The sequence below is a fragment of the Mesocricetus auratus genome, unplaced genomic scaffold (genome assembly GCF_017639785.1).
Source record: "Mesocricetus auratus isolate SY011 unplaced genomic scaffold, BCM_Maur_2.0 Super-Scaffold_100024, whole genome shotgun sequence".
Classification (NCBI taxonomy): domain Eukaryota; kingdom Metazoa; phylum Chordata; class Mammalia; order Rodentia; family Cricetidae; genus Mesocricetus; species Mesocricetus auratus.
Window position 1 is genome coordinate 21,424,310 of NW_024429205.1, and position 19,751 is coordinate 21,444,060.

Below are 19,751 nucleotides of genomic sequence, written 5' to 3' on the forward strand. Positions count from 1 at the left end.
TTTCTCCAGAAAGCCTTCCCACATACTCTCTCCCCTCCCCTGAGCTAAAGTGAGGGTTGGAAGCAATGAGTTAATGTGATGTGACATGCATATCACATCATATGTGCATATATATATACATATATGTGTGTATATATACATGTATGTATGATATATATTACATATATATGCAGTTATAAAGACCTGGGTTTGAATTTTCCTGCTATTATTTAATATCCACATGTGATAGTGTCAAAATACTGAACTTCATTGGACTTTAATACTTGCCTATAAATTAATGATAATACATTACTTAATAGTATGGTGATGAAGATTAAATATTATAACAGGCTAAACAAACAGGCTGCTGAGTCAGTAATAGTTTTGTTCTTTTGGACTCTCAGGGCTCTGTGTCCGTACTTTCTGTTTTGAATCTCAGATGTTTGTATGTTCACTCAGTCATCGAACAAATATTTGGCAGCTACAAAGGCGGTAAGTGTTATAAAGAAAACTGAAGCAAGATGGGTGGGGGCATGTTTTGCTGTTTTATTTAGGGTAGTTTCGGGGGAAAAAAAAAAGCAAAGTTTGAGTAGGAGAAGTGAGGGAGTGAGCCTTGTGGCTATCAGGGAAGATAGAAGTCCCTGAGGCAGGAGCCTCGCCTGTGTGGGAGCCAGCAGGAAGCCAGTGTGGTCATATCACTGGGAGCAGGAAATGGAGGAAGTCGGATAAGGAAGAGAAATGGCAGGGGACACATCACGTGACCCCAGTAAGGCTGTCTCTACCATCTACCCCAAATGAGGTGGCCCGGAAGAAACTGGACATCTGTCTGCGGGAGTGGCGGTCCCGGCCTTTCTGTCGCCTGAGGGGTTTCTGAGGCGCTGCCCCTCCGCATCCACTGTTTTTCCTCCTACATCACCTTCCCCTTTAAGCTCCGGGCAGTCCTTTCATTCCCCAGCGCGCTCTGACCTTGACTCCTCGGCTTCCCTGTGACTTTGTATCTGAAGACAGAGCCAGGATCCTTACAGGGAGAGGCAGCTAACGCTAACGGCAGGTGCACTAAGGAATCTGCAGGAAGAGCAGTGTGAGTGGGTCAGGGCAGGAAGCGGCATTTGTGGCTTTGTATTTGCCTAGTGGTTTCCCATTTCCTGTGTGCTTCAGTAATTTTTCTTACTTCCGTTTTTAGCTTTAGAGGATTTTAGGTTTCTGTTTTTGTTTTTGTTGTTGTTTTTTTTTTTTTTTCAATTATGCCTGTGTGTATGTAAGTCACCATGTGCATGGAGTATCGTGCAGTACTTGAAAAGGCCAGAAGAGGGCATGGCATTGGAACTGGCATTAGAGACAGTTGTGAGCCAGCCCATGGGTGCAGGGAACCCAACCAGGATCTTTTAAAAGAGGAGCCAGTGCTCTTAGCCCCTGAGCCATCTTTCCAACAACAGGACTAAAATATTTTAACAAGAACAGAAAGCATAGACTCTGGCTTAGCAGAAGAACATATAGAACTATTTGAAGCACACACAAACTGTAAATGTAGACTTGTTCTGGGAACCTGAGCAAAGGCTTCATATCAAAACCATAAATAGTCACCAGGAGGTCGTTTTCACTGGCAATGATTCAGCCTAATTTGTATACTTCTCTCAGCAACCTCCATGACCTCCAAAATGTACAGCACACAGAAGGTTCAATGTCCCCTCCGTCAGTAGCACAGGTGGGAACAACTGGATCCCATCCCATTTAACACAAAATGCAGGCAAGTCATACTATAATAGATGAGTGCTCAAATAAGTGACCGGACTTGTTTTTAAGAGGCGAGAGTGGAAACTGGACATCTGTCTGCGGGAATGGCGGTCCAAGAGAGCAGACTTGGAGACGGTGGGAGAGTTGTTACGACACTCAGAAACACAATTGCCCTCCAGAGACCAGGCACGGGACTTTTGCTCTCAAATGGCATTCCATGGACCTCTACAAATGGTCTAATTTCACCTCTGTTGCTGTGATAAAACACGTCACACAAAAACAACTGAGGGATCTGGAGAGAATGCTCAGTGGTTAAGAGCATTGGCTGCTCTTCCAGAGGACCCAGGTTCAATTCCCAGCACCTACATGGCAGCTCACAACTTCCTGTAATTCCAGTTCCAGGGGACCCAATACCCATGGCAAAACACATAAAATAAAAATAAATTAATTTAAAAACCCTCAAAAGCAACTCAGAGTGGAAAAGGGCTTATTTCTTCTTTTACTTCACAGTTCATCAGTGAGGGAAATCCAGGCACCCTGAAGGAAGATGCTTGTTGGCTCAGTCACGGGCTCACTCTCTGCCTTGGCCTCTTACACACCCATAACCATCTTCTAGGGAATGGTGCCTCCATAGAGGAAGGACACCTTCATCAGCTAATAGTCAAGACAACCCTTCACAAGTACAGTCACACACACACCTGATTGACCTAGCCTTCTCCTCTTGGATGACACAGGCCATGTCAAGTTGACAATTAAGGCTAACCAGGGCAGATGCTTTAAGAATGCAATCTTGCCGGGTGGTGGTGGTGCACGCCTTTAATCCCAGCACTCTTGAGGCAGAGGCAGGCGGATCTCTGTGAGTTCAAGGCCGGGCTGGACCGATAGCCTCCAAAACAATACAAAGAAACCCTATCTCATAAAAAAAAGAAAGAAAGAAAGAAAGAAAAAAAAAAGAAAAAAGAATGCAATCTTAGGGTTCAGTGGTTAAGAGCACTGGCTGCTCTTCCAGAGGACCAGGGTTTAATTGCCAGCACCCACATGGCAGCTCACAACTGTCCAACTCTAGTTCCAGAGGATCTGACACCCTCACTCCAATGCACATGAAATTTAAAACAAGATTATTAAAATTATTTAAAAGATTATTATAAAAATAATGCAAACTTGTATCTCATTGTAATTCTTATCAGATAGACCAAAATGTGATACATCTGAAATGAGTGACCTCTCTCGGTGAAACTGATGTGACTTGGTACCAAGGATAAACTTTTGCTGCACTCATGCCAGGCGTGGCAGGAATGCAATTCTCCTTTTTTGTACCTTGTGAGCTCTTGTCAAAGCAGCTCTGTGAGCATGCAGACACCCACACTGCTGGAGTTTCAAATGAATGAAAAGAGTCCTTGTGTTATGGCTCCCATTGATCCACAGATACACAGAAATAGCAACAAGTTAACCAATAATCCAGAAGGCAGAAGGATGGAGTGACAAGATGTTCCAACAGGAAATAGCTGCAGCATGAGATAGCATTTCCAAGGAAGATCACTCTGAGGTCAGATCCACTTTGATTAAATATTGACGGTTCAGGTCGGTTCTGAGACCTGTTCCCGTGAGTCCAAAGGCAGGCAGGTTGGCTGAAGGCTTTGTGGGAGTGATACCTCATGGAGTAATCACAGAATGCAAACAAGATGCCACCACACTGTGAAGTAAGGGACGCAAGGCCATCTTATTTCTACAGCTGTGAGCTGCATCTTCACCACTGCCTGAATTCTACTTCCATGACTTTCTGTTGAGTGCATTCGATTCTTACAGGGGCTACCTGAATTCACTCCAAACACAGGACCTGGTTCCCCCTCCCTCTGAACCACGTGTCTGCTGGTCCCACCGCATCAATCTGTTGTTGTCTTTCAGGATGAAGTGGTTTTACAATACAACGCTTGAAGCACAACTGGAATATTGCTCATGCTCACAGTGTGAGGAAATAAATGAATACCAACAAAGGAAGGTTCTAGACCTTCTCTGTAGCTCAGGGTGCCCTACAGAGTATGAGCCTCTATAGGATGCCTGTCCCATGCAAATGTGTGTCTGTTCCTAGAAGTTAAATGTCTTCATAGCCACTTCAGACACAGACCAGGTTGTTCCCTTTCCTCGTTTCTGGCAGGAAGGGGCCCGCAGCAGACGCTCATCACTGGGGCCACCCACGGAGCTACCTCTGGGTTGAAAGTGCGCTACACTGTGCATGTGGATGACTTTGGAAGTTCACGATCAGACATCCTTTCTAAATGTCTCTTCTTAGTTGGGATCTGTGTCTTGTTAAATCCACACACCGACCCTTTTGCAACCTTTGTCTTGAAAGCCCATTCTGGCCATAAATACTGGCTTCTGGCTCAATGGCTCCTGGGGCTCATTGGAAAGCTGGCCCTCCCGAGTTACCTTCCTCTTGGCCCAGGCACTAGAATCTTTTAGTTTTTCTTTTACCATTTTCCTTCTTTAATTTCTTTCTTTCCATCCTCCCCTCTCCCCCATGTTGGTAATATCTTCATTTTAACTTTATCTTTTAAAGGCAATTTTTGCTGGGTATAGAATTCTGGGTTTTGCTTTCAGTGTTAAGACATTGGTTGCTGGCTTCTGAGCTCTGTTAGTAAGTCAGCAGTAGTGTAGGCCATTTTTCCCCTCATTTATAATGTGTCTTTTCTCCCAGTGGCTGTCTTGGTTTTCTCTTTGTTTTTTGGAGATTGATTATGATGTGGGATCATATTTGAGTGTTATACTTGGGAAATGATGATAGGAAAGGGTTTTTGTTGGGTCGGGTGACACACGCCTGTATTCCAACTACTGGGGATGCAGAGAGAGAAGGAAATAAAAGTCCTCTCTGCATTTGCAGTCCTGGAGGACACTGGATTTATTTAAATCTACAAACGCATGCTCTTTCACCAAATTAGGGGAAGTTTTGAGAATTATTTCTTCAATGTTTTTTCCCCTTTTCTACTCCTTTCCTGATTGCAATTCTACACATTAAACACTATGGTATTGTTTTTCAGTCCTGCCTCAGGCTTGGCTTTCCCCTCCTGTGTCAACCCCCTCCCCCCACCCCCACTCCCCTGACACACACCTTGTTCTTGAGACTGGAAACATATAACTATAGGTTCATTTACTGTTTTCTCTGTCTCTAACCCAATCCAGATGATGTTACATTTCAAAAACTCTTTCTCAGGCCTGTTATTGCCACTTAGTTTTCTTTTGAACAAAGTTCTCTCTGTTGAAAAGCTATGACCCTCACCTAGTGGAACAAACTTGTAATAGCCACTTTAAGATTATGATGCTCTAGGGCCATGGAGATGGCTGGGTGGACTAAAGTGCTTACCGGGAAAGCCTGATTACATGAGTTCAGTCCCCGGGACCCACGTGAGGTGAGAAGAAAGAATTGGCTCCACAAAGTTATCCTCTGACCTCTACATGTGCGCCATGGCACAGGCATGCCTGTATATGCATATTTTCTCTCCCTCCCTCCCTCCCTCCCTTCCTCTCTCTAAAAAGAAAGCATCAAACATGATCTGTTAATTACAAACAGGATCATCTAAAGGCTGAAATCTGCTGGCTGCCTTTTCTCTTAAGGACAGGTCACATGTTCATGTTTCTCATATGTTGGATTACTTCCTATATTGTGTGCATTTTGATTCTTTGGTTACAGAAATCTCAGACTCTGTTATGCAGCTCCTGCAAAATGCTGCATTTGTTTGCATTTTTGTAGTAAACAGTGAACTCTATCCTGTCAAGTGTAAAATGTATCGTGGGTAATAGCGCAAGTCTCAATTCCATCTGTCTACTGCTTGATGGGTCATATGAGTGCATCTCATGCAGGCATCGGGAATGGCCCAGAATTAGAAAAGTCTATCAGAATTGTGGTCTCTCCTGTGGGTTCTCCCTCTCACTTTCATGGACATAATTGCCTTAAACTCAAACCTTTGATTCTTTGGTCTAGGATTCCTATTATTGTGTTATCTGTTTTTTAAAAATCCTACTAAAAATGGGAAATTCCTCCTAGACATTCTTTCTGCTCAAGTATTGACTCTGTTCTAGAAGCTGCCTGCTTTTATGCACTGATTACTCAGGACCTTGTTTTTCACAGCTTGTCCAGACTTCGACATTGTTATCATGCAGAGGCAAGTATAGTGGTGACCATTGGAACACCCTGGGAGAAGCTGGTATCACTTAGGGCGCTTTAGGGTTGAGATGGGGAGCAGCCATCCAGATACAGATGTTCAGCAGCCAGTTGGAGTGATTCCAGGCAGGAATCACTTAGCCTTTGACATGACACACACAGGAAGCCATGTGAGTACCACTGCTCAGGGTGTGAGTGGAGGGTATGAGGAAAACAAACCCAGAACCAAAAGCAACTACATTGGATGGATGGTAAGGGAGAATTAACAAAGCAGATCTAGAAAGAATGGACAAAGATGGAGGAGAAAAAACACAGGGGTGTTCTCTTGAAGTCCAAGGCAAGAGGGGACTTCAGTTCAAGAGAGTGCTTGACCAATCGAACACTGCTGACAGCTTCCATAGGACAAAGATTAAAACCGACTGCTGGCCTTAGCTTCATGAAGGTGCTGGGTGCAGGAGTGTTTTTGTTTAAGTGGTGGACTCAGAACCTGATGAAGGGAACACCTGAGTCTAGGAGAAAGAATAAACTCCACAGTAAAGTAAGGTTGATGTTGGAGGGTGTATGCAATCCCAAGACACTTTATTTTAATGTTTGGCCTTGAAAAGATGATGCTATGTTGGTGTCCCAAAGAAGGCCATGATGGAGAAGGAATCCTGAGAACATCATATCATCCTATATACAGTTGGGGAGCTGGTGTCTTGGTCATTGTTCTATTGCTGTGAAGAGACACCATAACCTTGGCCACACTTAGAAAGAATTGGAGCTTGCTTACGGTTTCAGAGGTTTAGTCCATTTTCATCATGACAGAGAACATGGGAGCAGGCAGGCAGACACGGTGCTGCAGAAGTAGCTTAAGAGTTCTACATCTGGAACTGCGGGCAGCAGGAAGAGAGAGAGAGCCACTGGGCCTGGCTTGGGATTCTGAAACCTTGAAACCCACCCCCCAGTGACATACTTCCTTTGACAAGGCCACATCTACCAACAAGTCCACACTTCCTAACCCTTCTAAGTAGTGCCATTCATATGAATCTATGTGAGGGGAAGCATTCTTAGTCAACCACCATGGCTGGCCTTTCACAGGTTCATAGAAAGTTCTGGAAACTAAAAGAGGCTCCCCTGTTGTTTTTGGTCAGTTCCTTCAGTATGTAGATCATACAAATTAAATCTGTTCATAGAGCTACATTGTTCAAGCACATGGAGGGGGAGGGGGAGACCATGCTGCCCCCATTACCATTACCCATTGAGGGGATTTCAGAGAAGATACGTTAAGGGCTGTGACAGGAGGACCCAGTGAAAGGAGCCGGCCATGGAGCCAACTCCAAAGACACAGTGGGTGCAGAAGTCTGTTTGCTTCCTCCTAAGGTGGATGAGGAGGGTGGTTCAACCAAGTGTCAAAACAGTGCTGCTGCTGTGGGGTTGCAGATCTAAGAGGGGGGACACTCAGATAGCATTGAGACCGAGTCTGGCACCTTCAGGCACATTTTGTCATGTCTCTTTTCAGGAGAATGGAACCCCTTGCAGGCTGGTTACCATGCTACAGCCAAAACAGCATTTGGTTGTCACCTTGCCCAGGCCTGACCAGGTAAAATTAACTAGAGTTGGGATTTGGGCTGTGGAGCCATTTTCCTTCTTTGTCTCTGATCTTGGCTTTCAAATTATTTTCCCTCCCTCTGTCTCTCCCTCATCCTCCTCTACCTTTCTCCTTCCTTCCTTCCTTCTTTTCTTCCCTCTCCCCTTCCTTTCTTCGTCCTTCCTTCCCTCTCCCCTTCCTTTCTTCTTTCTTTCTTCCTTTCGAGATAGGGTCTCACTCTGTCTCCCAAACAGCCCTGGGGCTCACTCAGTATCCCAGGCTGGACTTAAACTTGCAGTGATCATCCTGCTTCTACCTCTCGAGTGCTATGGTTACTGGTGTCAGTCGACATACCCAGCTCCAATTTTATTTTTACTAGTTTTACAACATAATTTAATGCATACAGAGATAGGAAACAGAATTCTACAGGATCAAAAACGTCAATAACAGGGCTGGGGAGACAGTTCAATAGCTACATTGCCTACCACATAAGCTTTAGGGTCTGTGTTGAGATCCCCAGCACCTACATAAAAGCCAGGTACTGAGCTGACAAAATGGCTCAGTGTGTAAAGACACTTGTTGCCAAGTCTGATGACCTGAGTTTGATCCCTGGGACCCACGTGGTAGAAGGAGAAAATCAGCTTCTACTTCTGACATTCACACATGCGCTGTGGCATGCATGAGCCCTCATGCATGTGCATACACAAACACACAACCACAAATAAACAAATACATAACACTTTTTTAAAATGTCAGGCATGACAACACAAAAAGAATGAAAGTAGAAAACAATAAAGATGCTCAACATCAACCCGCGGGTTCCAAAAATCCCCAAGAAGGCTCATATATTGAATTAATTGCTTTCTTTCCTGTGGCAGAATGCATGATGGAAGCCACTTAACGAAGGGGGGCTTTCTTTTGGCTCCCAGTTGAAGGTACAGTCCATCGTGGTGGGGAAGGCGTGGTAGCGGGAGACCGGGGGAGTGAATGTCTGCAGTCAGCTCTCTCTCTTTTGTCCTTTTCATTCAGTCAGGGACCCCAGACTATTGTGCTGTCCACATTCGGGGTGAGTCTTCCAACCCCAGTTATCATAATGTAGATCACCCCCCACAGACATGCTCAGAGCTTGTCTCCTAGATGATCCTAGATCCTGTCAATCATCATGTGATCTCCTAGATGATCCTAGATCCTGTCAATCATCATGTGTATCATCAATCACCTCTGTGTGTTTCTCCTTAACCTAGATCAGCCTATGGGCACTTGAGGGTACATTTATGTAAATGTACAGTATGGTTGCTGTATTAGCTACCTTTCTATTACCGTGATGAAATATTGGGACCCAGGCAACTTATGAAAGGAAGAATTTAGTTAGGCTTACAGTTCCAGAGAGTCAGAGTCCATGATGGTGGGGCAAAGGTATGGTGGCAGGAAGAGTTCACGTCTACAAGCAGGAGGCAGAGAGCACACTGGGATGTACTGAGTCTTCTCAAAGCCGGTCTTCGTGACACACCTCTTCCAACAGGCCACACCTCCTAATCCTTCCTAGATAGTTCCAGCTGGGAACCAAGTATTCAAACACATGAGCCTATGGGGGCCACTCTCAGTCAAACTGCCACAGCTGCCTTGGCCTGTGTCAAACAAACTTGCTTTTCAGCATGGAAGGAATTGCAGCACCAAAGGAAGCTCACTGCTTCCTTTCTTGGTTTTCTGACCTGATCCCATTTCTCCTTAGTTTCCCTCCTCAACTCTGGGGGAGCCCCCTGAACTTAAACTACCTGAATCCCAGACTACCTGGGAGTCATCTGAGATGCTCACCCCTTTGGAGACATTCTTCAGTTCCTGCTGGTCCTCCAACCACAGACAGTGAGTACCCTTGCTCACCAAGGCAGCCTCTTGCCTGTTTACATAATGATTTGGTTAAGATCTGTCTGTATTCCTATGGCTTCTGGTGATTGTTTTTTGTTCGTTCGTTTGTTTGGTTTGGTTTGGTTTTTTAAAATAAAAATTGGTGAGACAATGTGTGCTTGGAACATTGTTCAGATATAATGGGCACTAGGTAAATACTTGCTACTAGTGTTATGATGTTAGTGATGCTGTAACAGTCCTGGCTGATTGAATCCACTCTTCTCTCATGACTTCCCAGATGAAACAGGTGTGATGCCTAGCCCTTCTTTTCTCTATCCTAGACAACCCCAGTTTCATCAGTCACGTGTCCTCAGGTGTGATAGTTACTCCTCACTGTCAACCTCATGAGGTTTAGACTCTCCATGGAAATGAACCTCTGGATGTGTCAGTAAGGGGATTTCTACATTAGGTTGAGGTGGGAAGACTGAATGTGGGTGGCACTTGGGTTCTAGTCCCAAGACTGACTACAAGGGAGAAAGCCAGTTGAACACACCGTTCATTGTTCTCTGATTCCTGGTTAGGGGTACAATGTGACCAGTCAGCTCCTACTCCTGCAGCCATGCTTTCCTGTCTCCGTGAACTGTACCCTCAAACCATGAGCCAAACAAACTCTTCTGGAAGTTACTTTCCACATGTATTTTATCCCAGCAGCACTGTTTCCTGTCTCTTTACTTCCTGTCCTCACAATACAGACAGGATTGTAAACAGTTGGCGTTCCTCTAAAAAATGTCAGAATGCACCAAAACTTCCCCTTCAGGATGAGAGGAGAGATCACAGAGTCTTACCTCTCAAGACCAGGGTACTTAGTACACTGGCAACATCATCCATGGTCATGTGTGTCAGTTAGGGTTTCTATTGCTGTGAAGAGACGTCATGGCCAGGACAGCTCTTATAAAGGAAAACATTCAGTTGCGGTGGCTGCTTACAGTTCAGAGGTTTAGTTAATTGTCATCATGGTAGTGTGCAGGCAGATGTGGTGCTAGAGAGTTCTACGCCTGGATCCAAAGGCAACAGGAAGTGAACTGAGGCACCGGCATGCTTGAGCATATATGAGATCTCAAAGCCTGCCTTCACAGCGACGTGCTTCCTCTAACATGACCACATCTACTCCAACAAGGCCACACCTCCTAATACTGCCACTCCCTTTGGGGGACATTTTCTTTCAAACTGCCACACCATGTCAGAGAAAGCAGAAACATGTGGTTATGAGTAATAGAGGGGCAGGAGAGATCCTGGCTCCAGAGCACACTCGGGTAGGGGTAAGCTTATAAGGGGCCTTCTAGAAGGAATCGATCCTACAGAAGTATGCATGACCTATTTAGGAAGAGTTCATTATCCAGCAGAGTTTGAGATGCAAGTAGCCCCAGTAGCCTGGCAAGATGCTAGCTGGAAACAGACTGTCAGCTACATTATCAGAGAGAAGGGTGGTGTGCTAGCTAGCTTTATGTCAGCTTGACACAAGACAGAGTCATTTGGTCATGGTGTCTCATTGCAGCACTAGAAGCCCTGGCTAAGATAGGTGGGAACTGTCATGAACTCGGACACTACACATACTTTGCTGGGGACAACCAATCATAGCTGAGTAGGAAGATGGGCCTCCATGGGCGAGATCATATACAGTTTTAAAAGAAGCCAAAACCTGCATTTGAAAGTACAGAACCACCTCCACTTTAAATGACTCCTCACTTAATGTTTTCAAAATACCATGTGAGCCAATGGTGTCCAGGCTAAATGAGAGTGCTAGGACGCAGAGGCGTTCCTCCAGAGTGCCATTCTGTGACCCTATGGCCAGGAGCTAGGTCTGGACAGGGCCTGTCTTTTAGCCAGGTCTTTCTAGATAATTTTTACCGCACTTCTATAGCCAAGGCTAAATTCAGACAAGAGATCGAACAAGCTTACCTGAAGCTCTGTAGGAGTTATGTTGTTGTTGTTTTGTGTTCTATTTTTTTTTCTCTTGCTTTTTTGTTTTCTTTTGCAAGTGTAGAAAGCTGTTGGGCCTGGAAAGTAGGGTCAAGGAGGACTCTGAATAGAACCTAGCCTTCACCCTATAGGGGCAGCTTACATTCATGAACAAGCTGGAAGTCTCAGCCTTGCCTTCGCCTCTGGCTTTGTGAATGGTGTCCAGTTTTCCTTCCCAAAGTCTCTGCCACTTACTTAGCTATCTGGAAAGTAGAGAACAACAGCAACAACAACAAAATGACGTATTTTTGTGTCCCTCCTCATAGAAAACATGCAGTGAATAAAATCCTCCAAGAAAAAAATAAAACTTAAAAAGAAAAAGCAAGCATGTAATGGCAGGCAACGTTGACGCTTAGCACTCCAGTTAATAGTAGCATGGGATCCAAGGATGTAAACTGAGGCAGGGAGTAATTCCCCTGAAGTCTCTCTGCTGGGTCATTGGCACTAGCGGGGAACCTTCCCAGGGCCTTGGGAAAGTAAATTGCACCCTGCTGTCACCCCATTCCACCCACTCACATGCCAGGCACACACCTTTGAGACAGCTTGGTATTTTATGCAAATTGGAAATTTTTGTAAGAAGGGAAGCATTTCTGAAATATTATTTTATTAAAAACAATATCAATCAAATGGTCACAAGCCTCCATTTACATCCAGCGATGACACAGCATGAGCCCCCAGATGTGTTTAAAGGTCTTCACAAATTATATGATTTTTAAACCTGGCAGGCAAGTGAACTATAAACCGTTGTGCTCCTGCCCCTTGATACAACTTCCAGAAAGTGGAAGCTGCTATCAAATGCTGTGAGGAGGGCTGACCTTCACCTTTGTGAGCCTGTGTGTCAGCTCTCTCTCCATCCACCTGCCCCCCCGTGTGTGTGTGTGTGTGTGTGTGTGTGTGTGTGTGTGTGTGTGTGTGTGTGTGTTGTTATCCAGGCACTATCCACCATTTTTTTGAGACAGTGTCTCATGTTCACCTGGAACTCACATACTAGGCTAGACTGAGAGGCCCAGGAATTTGCCAGTCTCCACCTACCCAGCTCTAGAATTGCATATGAATGTCACCACACCTGTTTGCGTTTCTTTTTTCATATGGATTCTAGGAGTTGGTCCTCCTGAGTGCAAGGTAAGGCCTTTACAGAGCTGTCCTCCTTGCTCCTAGCTCCCAGCATGCAGAACTTTTTAATACATTGTTACTGAGAAATGAGCCGCCTTGGCAACACTGGGCAGGCGTTATTGCCCCTCAGGTTGGATGAGGTTGCGTGACCAGCAGCAGCACAGTGTGGGAGGCATTTGGCTTCCTCCCAGCAGCTGCCCCTCCTTTCTGAGTATTAGATATCAGTTCTGATGAATGGGTGATGAAGATGTATATACAAACAGTTCCCAGTTCTGATGAATGGGTGCCGCAGATGTGGTGCAAATACACAATGGACTTTAAAATCAGTCATAAAGAAAAATGAAGCTGTAAAACCTTCAGGGAAATAGATGAACTGGGAAGTTATACTAACCAGGTAAGTTAAACTCCCCAACACAGAGGCTACATTTTCTTCTCATGTGGGTTCTAGATTGGGGTCCAAGAACTTCTTGGAGGTACAGGGCAAGAATAGGAGGGGTGTCAGATGCCAGGGGCTTGGGGTCTGGAAGCTAAGGACAAATGGAAATTGCTGAATGGCCAAGTAGACTTTGGAACATGAGGGGAGCCTTCGTTTTCGTCCACACCCTGCTGGGAGTTTAGGTTACTAGGTCTTAAACTGCATGGTTGTTCATGGCTTCTTGGCCTTTCGGCTAAAATCAGGTGTCTGCTTCACATTTTTGTTTCAGGGCAGTTTTATTGGACACAAGTTTAGGCCAGTAGAGCCTGACCATTGGATAAAGAGGTGAAGCTTTCACAGAGCTGTGTCTGTACCGACAGGGATAATTGCTGGAGAGAAGAGGAGCATGGGATACAGCCAGGACTGAAGAGGTTGGGCCATGGCATGTTTTTCTGGGATACAGGGTACATTCACTCATTCATTCATTCATTCTTTCTTTTTTTCTCTTTTCATTCATTTTTTTAAATGAAGTTAGTTATTTGGGTGGTTAAGGAAACAGGCAGGAGAATGTTCTCTATTGAGAAAAAGAAAGGCTTAAAGTGGACAGTGCTCGGAACATGAAACTTGGTGAGGAATGTGGAGAGAATGACTGGAGTGCCAAGCACCCTTTGTAATGGCCCCAGCCTTTGGAAAAGCCTTGGGACTGCAAAGCTGCCAATGAATGCTCTCTACTATCTTCTGAGACTGGAGTTCCCCTTGTCTCCGGGCGTTAATGACACCTCTGCTCAGCCAATAGGCTGGGTCTCTGCAGAAGGAGGAGGGACTCCACCTGCCCCACCTTGAGTTCTCACCAAGGACAAGTAATGGGCAATTTAGGCCGCTACCCCCCATGTAGGCAGTCTCTAGAGCGGTGGTTCTCCACCTTCCCAGGGCTGTGATCCTTTAATACTCATGCTGTGGTGACCCCCAACCATAACATTATTTCACTGCTACTTCATAACTGTAATTTTGCTACTGTATGGATCATAATGTAAATGCCTGTGTTTTCCGATGGTCCTCTGGGAGTCATTGTTTAGGGACACAGGCACCTCCATCTGAGGTCATTTGGTGGAGGGGTCTTGAGAAAGAGATGCTGAAACGGGAGAGGTTCCCTGGGTTAGTCAGATTCTACTGCAGGGAGGGGCTTCCCCTTCCTTCCTTGGAGGGATTCTGGTGTGATGAATGTTAGGCCCTGTCTGATCATGATGCCATCTGTGCCCAGGGATGTCCCTGTGGTGTGATGGCATAACCCATCCTCTCTGGCACCTGCAGGCCAGCCTTCTCTCTGAGAGAAACTTCGGTTGCTGACCCCTCGTGCTAAGTAAGTCCCAAGAGACTGCACCAATGAAAAAGCGGATTCTTGTGAATGTCAAGTCTAGGCTAAAGCCATTGTTTATTTACTGAGTTTCCCCCTCCCTTTATTTTCTTTAAAAAGATGTATCTCTTTGAGGACATTTACTAATACAGACATTTGTTTAAAAAAAAAAGAAAAGCCCTATGCCCTTAGTACTCATCTGCAATCTTGCTTTTCTGGGATGACCAGAGTTATAAATAGGAGGAGAGCTGGGCTCTGTGCAGACAAACACTTCACACGTTTGCTTTTGACTAGCCTTGCGTTACTCCTCGTTGTTCTTTATTTTGTGTGCTGGTGTTTGTGCATTTGTTTGTGTGTTCACACATGTACATGTATGTGTATGTGTGTGTGCATGTATATATGTGTGTATACATGTGAGTATATGTGTGTGCGTATGTGTGTAGGTCAGAGGTCAGCATTAGGAATGTACCTCAATCACGCTCTAGTTTCTTTTTTAACTTTTTTTTCCTTTTGTGTTTTTCAAGACAGGGTTTCTTTGTGTAGCTTTGGCTGTCCTAGAACTCACTCTGTAGACCAGGCTGGCCTTGAACTTAGAGATTCACCTGTCTCTGCCTCCTCTCCTCAGTGCTAGGATTAAAGGCTTGCTCTCTTACTGTCCAGGTTTATTTATGTTTCCTGCATGTACTGTGTTCTGCATGTGTGCAGTGCCCTCAGAGGCCGGAAGAGTGTGTCAAAGCCCCTGGATCTAGGGTTACAGGTGGTTGTGGGTGCTGGAAAGGGAACCTGGGTCCCCTGTAAGAGCAGCAAATGTTCTTACGTGTCAACCCATCTCTCTAGCTCTTCCATTTTATTTAGTTTTGAGACAGGGTCTTCCATTGAACCCAGAGCTTGCCCAGGGAGCCCCAGGAATGCCCCGTCTCGTCTCTGCTTCCACAGTACTGGGATAATTAGCACATGCGACTATACTTGGCTTTGTTTTTTAAACCTGGGCTCTGGCAGTTAAGACGCTGGTCCTTCTGCTGGCACAGCGAACACTTTGTAGAGTGAGCCACCTCTCTAGCCCTATTTTCCTTTTCTTGATAAAAAAAAATGAAATCACTCTTTCAGGCAGCTTTTCATCATGCTTTAGAGAAAGAAAATATAAAACCCCAGTGCCTAGCCTTAGGCCTGTTACCATCTCAGTGCCTGGAAATCTGCCCTACAGGATTTGGGCATCATTTAATTTGCTCAGCGGAGTGGCCAGGCTGGTGAGGTCAGATTCATCAATTTCACAGGGTGCAGCTGCCTCTTTGACCCTGCAGAAGTTCATCTCTGCTCATGGGGGACCCTCCCTGTCCATGGTCATGCTGAGGGGCAGGAGGAGTCCAGGAGAGGCTGAACAGTGTGAGTGTGAGACAAGGCGTTTCAGAGTCTTGGAGTAGCTGGCCAGAAGCCCTTCCGGGCCTTGGGGCGCCTCCAGCCACAGTGAAGTGTATGTTCTCAAAACAGGTGGCGTCCCGTCTTCCTTAATACCTTAATACAAAAGGGGTACAAATAAGGGTCCCTGCATTTGCTGCTTGTAATGGATGACTAATTTGCATGCTCTCAGAGAGACGGGAATGCTCTCAATCAGCGGTTCTCAACCTTCCTAATGCTTTCAAGCCTTTAATCCTCATGCTGTGGTGACCTCAAACCATAAAATTGTTTTCATAACTGTGATTTTGCTGTTATGAATCGTGATGTAAGTCTCTGTGCTTTCTGATGGTCTTAGGCAACCCCTATGTAGGGGAAAAATCATTTGAGCCTCAAAGGGTTGCCCCCCACAGGGTGAGAACCAATGCTCTAGATCCAAAGTTTCAAAGGGGCTGAGTTTGAAAACAAAGCCCATGGGTGAAGTGTTCCTGCAGACTTCAGGAGGCAAGTACCTGCTGAACACTCCGAACAGCCCGATTGCAGAGTGCTCCTGGAGTCTCCGTAAGTGGGGGATGGGCTCTCTCTATTGTGAAGCGTCAGCAGTGGCTTGACTCAGGGCTGAGGTCTCTGGTTTGAGTCTTAATTGTCTGCCATCAAAAGCAGGTGGAGCTTGTGGAGAACCCAGAGGTTGGGAGGGAACTGGTCAGATGTCGATGGAGGGCGACATCCTGCCCAGATACAGCAGGAGAGAAGGCAGTGAGAGGTACCATGGCTAAGCCAAGGCGGGGTCTTCCGGAATCTGAGCCAGAGCGCAAGGCTTGGCCATTGTGAGAGGCTTTGGGGTGAGGGGGTCGGGGCACACAATAGGAACTAGAGAGGGTCTTGTGGTCCTTAGATGGTCACAGGAGTCATAATATCACTCCAAGTAGGAAAAAGATTCACCTGTCAGCACCAAGGGCCTACCAAGGAAGGGAGATGATGCTCGAAATCAGGCTTGGGGAGATATGGGTGGGGTCAGGAGGCAAAGGGAGGAGCCTGTCTCTGTCACATGGGAGGTGGGATGTCTTCCTGGGAGATGCTATCCAGAGAAGCCTGTGCAGCAGACAGGACCTCAGAGAGCAACCAACAGTGCCCACCAGATAGGAGGGAATCAAGTTGGAAGAGGCAGGTCAAGGTGAGAAATGTGTTTTCATTCATTGCGTTGGTCAGTTGGATGGAGAAGGGACAGTGACAGCACTCTATTTACCGCTATGCTTGTGATGTGTGGTGAGCCCATGTGTCTGAGTGTCTTTGTCTGGACTCAAGTGACCCGCTGGCAGATCAAGTCCTCACAGAATATGTGTCCTCTGTGGCATTGGCCGGCAGTGCTCCGGCTGTGTGCAGGGCCTGGGTCTGTGGGCCGTGCTCCCTGGGTCTGTGGGCCGTGCTCCCTGGGTCTGTGGGCCGTGCTCCCTGGGTCTGTGGGCCGTGCTCCCTGGGTCTGTGGGCCGTGCTCCATCACCGCACCTCTGCGAATGGATCTTGCCCCACCTAGTCAGGCCTGCCAGGTGGAGTCCACATCTGTCTGCTCACAGCTGGCGGCACTGCTTTAGCTCACGTGTCTAAAGTCAGGTTTCCTCGTTTCTTCAAGACAGGGCTTGAAGCTGGCTCTATGGAAGCAGCTTCCCCGGGGCTGCCTCTCTCTCTGTTCCCGGCCGTGCAGTGCGCTTCTCTCTCCACTTTAAGTTTCTGCACTTTATTGTTGCTTGTGATTTCTCCCACAGAGATGATGATAAAGTCTTACGGGGGAAGGGGGTATGCCTCTTCTGTTTTTCGCCCTCTCTGGTGACACCTAAAGTAAGCATGCACAGAATATTGGGTGAGCAGGGAACTCTTTATGCTCGTACGGACCCTGTGCCTTGGGAAAGTGACACCAAGACATGGGGTGGGGAGCGTGAGCGGGGAGGAGCTGGAACTGCCCCTACCAAGATGTTCTCTGAATGATGGCCAGCTGGGGAGGGACCTGGCGATGATGAGCCAATCTGCTCCCTCAATGAATACGCAAACAGGATGCTCAGGTGAGGACAGCTGCCCAGGGATAGCAAACTGAATCGAGACTCCACAGAGCTTCACGGGGCTCAGCAGGGGCCCTTTGCTGATATTTCATTCTCCAGCCTTTGGTTCCCTGACTCCTCTCCACAGCCAAGTCTTTACCACGCGCTCGAGCACACTCATGCACGCATGCGCATGTGTGAGTGCAAGCCCGGATGTGGCCAGAGGACTTTAGTCTCTATTTTCTATCTCCCTGAGGAGTCCTGGCATTACAGATGTGTGCTATCCTGCCTGGCTTTAAGTGGGTCCTCACATTTATGTGGTAAGCTCCTTATCCACTGGGCCATCTCCCAAAGCCAAACCTTTTCCTTTTGTGGCCAGTTTCTCTTCTGTCAGCTGTGTAGATCTTGGCTTCACAGCCAGGTTCCCACACAATAGTTCCTCGGGTGCGCTTGTTGGTATTTTCTCTTCTCTAGTCTTTCTGAACTCCCAAATAGCTCTAGCCCCGAACACACATGCATACTCTCTCATGCTGTATCTCTTTCCCTCTTGAGACAGGCTAGTCTGGAATTCATAACTCTCCCTGCTTTGGCCTTTGAAATGCTGGAGTCATGGACATGAGCCACCACACCTGGCTTCTCAGAGCCTGCCTTTGAACCCCTGACTTTGTTCTGACCTATCTCTGGCTTCTCTCAATGGAAGGGCTTACTGTAGTGTCTAAGTCTAGATTCTGGCATTCCCACAGGATTCTCTTTAAACCCCTCAACCTGTCCTCGGATCCCTACTCAGAGCACAAGACAATGTCCAAGCCACTGTCCAGATCAGAAATACTTCCTTCCCTTTTATAGCGCACCTGTTTCCTTGCTGAACATGTCTGCCACGCCCTCCATCTTCACCCCAGCAAACCTCCCTCGTGACGTAAGTGGCGGGCCACAGCGTCCACCCTTCTCTTCCTATAGCCGTGCTGCATGTAGCCGTCAAAACACCAGGAGAGGCTGGGTGTGTGGCTCAGCTGGGAGAGTGCTGGCCTAGCGTACACTGCACAACCCAGGTGTGGTAGAACATGCCAGTAATCCTGGAACTCAGGAGGTGGAAACATGGTAGAACATGCCAGTAATCCTGGAACTCAGGAGGTGGAAACATGGTAGAACATGCCAGTAATCCTGGAACTCAGGAGGTGGAAACAAGAAAATTGGAAGTTTAAGGGTTTAAGTTTAGGGGCTTAAGAAGCATCCTTAGCTACAGGGTGAGTTTGAAGCCAATCTACTGAGTCCTCTGTCTCAGAAAACAAAACGACCCATGAGGAAGTTCCATCAATTTTCTCTTTATAACATTTAACAGCTTCTGGCTTTTGGGGGGATGAAAGCCCATGAGTTACCCAAGCACAGTTTCCTACTCCGCTCTAGGCTCCCTCCACTCGACATTGCAAATCACCTTGGCCTCTCTCAGAAGTTCCCAAAGACCGTCTCACCACAGAGCTCTGAAATGAGCCAAGAAGAGGGCCCCTGGTTATACTTGCCCATTGTCACCTGACATTCACAAGTGGCACCAATGAATGTCTCCCTACCCTGCTTAAATGGACGTTCCATGAGATCAGAGGCCACACAGGGCAGGCATACAGGTAGCTCAGAAAATATGCACTGACTTGGGGCTTCCCTGCCTCTCTCAGGCCGTTTCCTATGGGTTCAGAACACCAGGGTGTTCGGGGCAGGTGTAGGGGAGTGGGAGGAGACCCAGATTAACCCAGAACATCAGGAGTTGGCGAGGAGAAGGGGAGGGAAGAAGATAGCCTTGGGACTCAGCCTTGAACTGTGGGAAGAATTGCTTTGTTCTTTGACAGCGGGAGAAAGAAGGAGGGGAGAGAGTCACTGAGCCTTTATCAAAAGGTGACTGTGCTCTTTGACTGCTGTGACCTTTGTCATTTCAAGACATCCTGGGATAATTACATGGAGCCCGGGGGCCTTAGAGCAGGTAGCCTCTCACTGACAGAAGAGTCGAGAGGGCCAAGGAGAGGAGCCCTCTGCTTTGAGCGGGCATAGTGTCCTAGCACAGGGTCCCTGAGTTCTTGAGGGAGAGTGGCCTGGGGCTGGGTGATGTAATTTGATGACTTCACAAGCACATAGGTGTTGCCCTGTACCTGTGT

The 19,751-nt window shown here is 46.8% G+C and overlaps 1 long non-coding RNA gene across 1 annotated transcript; it reads left to right on the forward strand.

The window, feature by feature from the left end:
• Positions 1–385: 385 nt before the first annotated feature.
• On the forward strand, positions 386–9,456 carry LOC121133814. The gene is made up of 3 exons (XR_005870809.1): positions 386–471; positions 7,371–7,451; positions 9,172–9,456. It is a non-coding gene; the product is annotated as an uncharacterized LOC121133814 (long non-coding RNA).
• Positions 9,457–19,751: the final 10,295 nt, after the last annotated feature.